Here is a 4,667-nt window from a genome sequence, read left to right as displayed (position 1 = left end):
ACAAAAATAACTTTTTGTGGCTCAATTACGCAATTAATCAGAGCATTTGCAGTCGTATATTAAGCAGCTTGAGTTTCACTTACTTGTCGCTTAGCCCAAGTCCATAGATTTGATTTTGTGGCCGGGCAACTTTTGCAATTAACACAAAATCATGCAAATTGTGTGTGGGATGCCAAAGACCCTTTGCTGGTCTCTGCTCCGCCTCGGGCCCGCCGCACGGATGTGCTGTAACTGGAGCTGCTGGAGCTGTTGGATCTGCTGGAGTTACCCGGCGACCAAAATTGTTGAACTGCCAAAGTTTACATACTGTTGCCATAAAAAGTAAACTTTCTAAGTTGTGAGGTGTGTCGGTTTCTAAGGCGGTAAAGTGGGGTGTGGAGGGTACATGAAGGGGAAGGGGGGAGTTTCCCACCAAAGCATCGCTAATGGCTTGCAATGTTAACGCTGTAAAGAACAATGCTATAAATTGAGTTGAAATTATACAAGGGTTGATCCTCGAGTTATACCTATTATTGTAAACCGCTTTTCAGGAATTTTGAATTATTATAAAATCTACTTTAAATTGTTTAAGTAAAATCTGCTGATGTAATTAAAAAAATAAAACATCTTTGAATATAAAAATCAATTGTGCGAAATAAAATCCTTCGATTTAGAAGGCTTTGTTACATAGCTTCTTCGAAGTTGCTGACCGCCTTATAAAACTTCTTTGTAGCCTTTGAAGTTCCCATCCGCCTATAATACCTCTCTATAGCCTTGCATCGTGTATTTTGGCGCGAAATGTGTAGCACATTGAACAATTCAGCTTACATCATAAAAGAGATTTATGTATTCTTCATCAGAATAAACATACATGGCGATAAGGCCGCGTTCCTCTCTTGTGTCTGTCGTACAGCTAACTTGATGAAACTTTGCATGCTTTCACAGCAAACTGTCAAATGCCTCGGAAGGTTCAACAAGCTCGAATGTCTCTATGCTCACAACAACATCAATGTAAATAACTTATTGTAAATACCCTTTTATTGTTTATACCCTATAGGTTAGAGAACCTTGTAACCACACTCCACATTCAAGGTCTGTCGCTTGGTAGAAATCAGATCAGATACTGATCGATCCTAGAGCACAAGAAAACAAATTGAATTAAGAAATAATTCATATATAAAGAATTATTAAAAAATAAGAATAACTGTTTTTCTATATTATATAGCTTCTAAGAAAAGAGTTGGCTATGCAAATTAAATCCGAATATATATAGTATAGCTTCTAAGGAAAGCGTCGCTTAATAATTGTTTTTTTGTTGTTTAAATTACTTAAACTACTTTTTTTTATTATATATTTCCGTAAAATTGGAATACTACATTAAAATACATCTAAGAATCGCTTAAAAATTGAATTTGAATTTTTCTAAGAACAACTAAATTTTTTCAATGTATATTTAATTAAATCGGAATACTAAATTATATAGGTTCTAGGAAAAAATTTGGTAAAAGAAGAAAAAACTGCTTACATTAGAAGTTTTCTATTAATACATTTTTTGTTTAATATATATATCAGTAAAATCGGGATTGTAATGAAGGAACAAATGTGATTATTTGTGTTAAACACTGCTACCTTTTACATTTTTCCAAGAAAAACAATTTTTGCAAAAGTTTGATGTGCTTTTATTCAAAAAATTACAATTTTTAAACGAATGTTTCCTTGGGAGGTCCCAAGGAATAGTATTATGGCTTGCATAACTGTTCCTTCTGGTTAATTTAATAATAATGATTTTTATCAATTTCTACATTTTAGGCTGTGATTTATTACTTATGAAGTCAACCTCGCAGCCTTGGGAATAGCTGCGAGTCGTGTACAGCTAAACGTAGTTAGTCGACAGTTAATTTTGTGGATGCCACAAATGGCAGCAGTTGCAATATATTCACATAAATATATGTACAAAAGGGTACGCATAGCTTTATTCCAATTTCCAACTCGAGTCCTGGCTAGCCATAGACAATGCACGAGCTGGCAATGGCAACGGGAAGCCAAGTTGCGCCATTCATCAGACTGCGGTTGCAGCATTCCTCCTCTTCCACAAACTCCTCCCTGCTCTTCGTCGGCAACTTTTGCTAACTCTTACTCAATTGGCACACGCGTTTCTTGGGAACTCGCCGCGTCTCGTTGCGCTAACTTAGACGTCTAATTTACGAACTGTGCACAGCACAAATGATGCATTGTTTCTATATGTCTGTGTGTGTGTGTGTGTGTGTGTGTGTGGGTGGGTGTGCAAGTTTGTGCCGTCTGTCTGGGCGTCAAAACTGCCGCTGAAATGCGACATGAATAGACTAACTGACGGCAGCGTCTACAGCTCTTGAGCTGAAGCTTGGAGGCGTAATTAAATCAGAGCACGCGCTCACCTGCAAATGATTTAATTATCTGACTGCCCAAGCAATATAATTCTAGATTTCGCTTTCTTCTCAAATTCAACTCCGTATGTGCACTTGCGAAAAATATTTATAATACAGCCAATTCGAAACGGCTTCAAGATGACACTCCGTTCAGTTTTGTCACTTTAAAGCTAACGTTGAAATGCCCACAAACCAAACAATATTCAAAAACAGTCCAAATAATTTAGCCCAAAAATTATTGCAACATTTCTTAATATCTACCTTTTCACTTATGAAAGTAAAACATATAATGTGTAATATTTATTAAAAGTGAAACAGAAAAATAATCTTTCATTTATTAAGCCTTGATCCGTTATTCATTCTAAGAGCGATGGATTTCCCGACATAAATTTTCATAAATATCCCTGCAATTAATTTGAAACCGATGCGATGGTAAGCAAAAATGTTCCATGCAACATTATTACGTTAAATTTCCACAGTTGTCGGTGGAATATCCAAAATCGCAGAGACACCTACACATTTAGTTTTTATGTTTTGATTTGAAAACAAGTTTTAGGGCGATGTGTCGAAACTAAGAACATCGCCCTTATAACCTTTCACCCTTTTTTCTCACCCAAGAGCGGCGGATTTTGCGAAATGTGTGAAACACGCATTAAATAATTTTTTACAGCGATCTCTAGAAATGATTTTTCAGCCGATCGGTACATAGGTTGAAATTGCAAATATCGCTGAAACGCGTATTCATCAAAAAGTTGTATACAAATGAGATTTTTCCACACTTGCTGGTAGAATTTCGCAAAACCCCATCTTAGTGTGCACCCCCATCACATAAGAACCTACGGTTTGGGCTGTGCGTTGGTCACAAATCAGTTAGTCTTTGAATCAGGACAAACAGTTTTATTTATAGAAATCACTGAAAGAAGAGAATTGCAGAGATAATGTTTATTAACTTGCTTCTTTTTTCAAGCCGCCGCTTCCTTCATAGTTGAGGTCGCCGTCTCATCCATTGTTCAAGCTGACACCTCCTCCAATATTAAAGCCGCCGCCTCCTCCTTTGCTCAAGTTGTCGTCTCCTTGAATGTTAAAGCCGCCGTCTCCTCTATTATTCAAGCCGCCGCCTCCTCCTTTGTCTTAGTTGTCGTCTCCTCCAATATTAAAACCGCCGCCTCCTTCTTTGCTCAAGCTGTCGCATCCTCCTTTGTTCAAGCCGTCGCCTCCTCCTTTGTTCAAGTTGCCGTATCCGCTATTATTCAAGCTGTCGCCTCCTCCAATAATAATCAGCCGGCTATAGTAGTTGTAGTCTATGCGATTTACTTGAATTTATGAGAATCGCGTAGAAGGGAATTAGTTAGGACTTTTTTTTTTAGCAGCTAGGGTAAACTTAGTCTAGCATATAAACATATGCATACATTCATTTACATATATAAATGTCTACATGATACTATATATACATGCAAACATAGATAAATTATTATACACAAACATACTTACATAGATACACGCATACACACACTGATATATATATATATATATATGCATACGCACATACACATGCTAAAACATATATTCGTACAAATATCACTAAAAGACACATATACATACACGCATGCATATACACACACATACGTGCATACATACATATATATACATACATACATACAAACATACCTACATACATACATACATACTACATACATACATACATACATACCTACATACATACATACATGCATACAGACATACATACAGATACTCACATACAGATACATACATACAGATACATGCATACACACACGCATACACAATGTACATAAGGTAACTAAATTACCCTGCCCTTCGGTTGTTTCAACACGAAATCTGCTGGACAACCCGCCGACTCAAGAGAAGTCATCCGCTTAACTGGCCACTCAGGGCTTTCCTGGATTAATGAAGACTCAACGAGAGCCAGCCATGCCATGCCACCAAGCTCATTAGAGTGGCGATAAGCTATTCTGTCAATAGATGTTTTCCAATGAAATTTACTCAATAACTCCAGATGTCCTGTATTAAATGAAGTATCTATATCTTATAAAACAAAAGTCCGTGCATGTTTAAACGTGGACCACACGATTAAGCAATATTTTTTGTAGGCGGTAAGAACCATTTCAACAGCAAAAAATCCTTCGTATCCTGCAAATTATCAGTGCGATTTAAGTGTTCTTAATAGATCTGGTCCTTACAAAAATAGGCCCGATAGAAAATAGTTGTTGTATCCAAATATGTAATATTTCTTGCAGGAATGGG

Source organism: Drosophila montana, unplaced genomic scaffold (assembly GCF_035044405.1).
Source record: "Drosophila montana isolate Dmon_TW-CO22-7 unplaced genomic scaffold, ASM3504440v1 contig_3848_1, whole genome shotgun sequence".
NCBI lineage: Eukaryota > Metazoa > Arthropoda > Insecta > Diptera > Drosophilidae > Drosophila > Drosophila montana.
Note: the sequence above shows the minus strand (reverse complement) of the source record.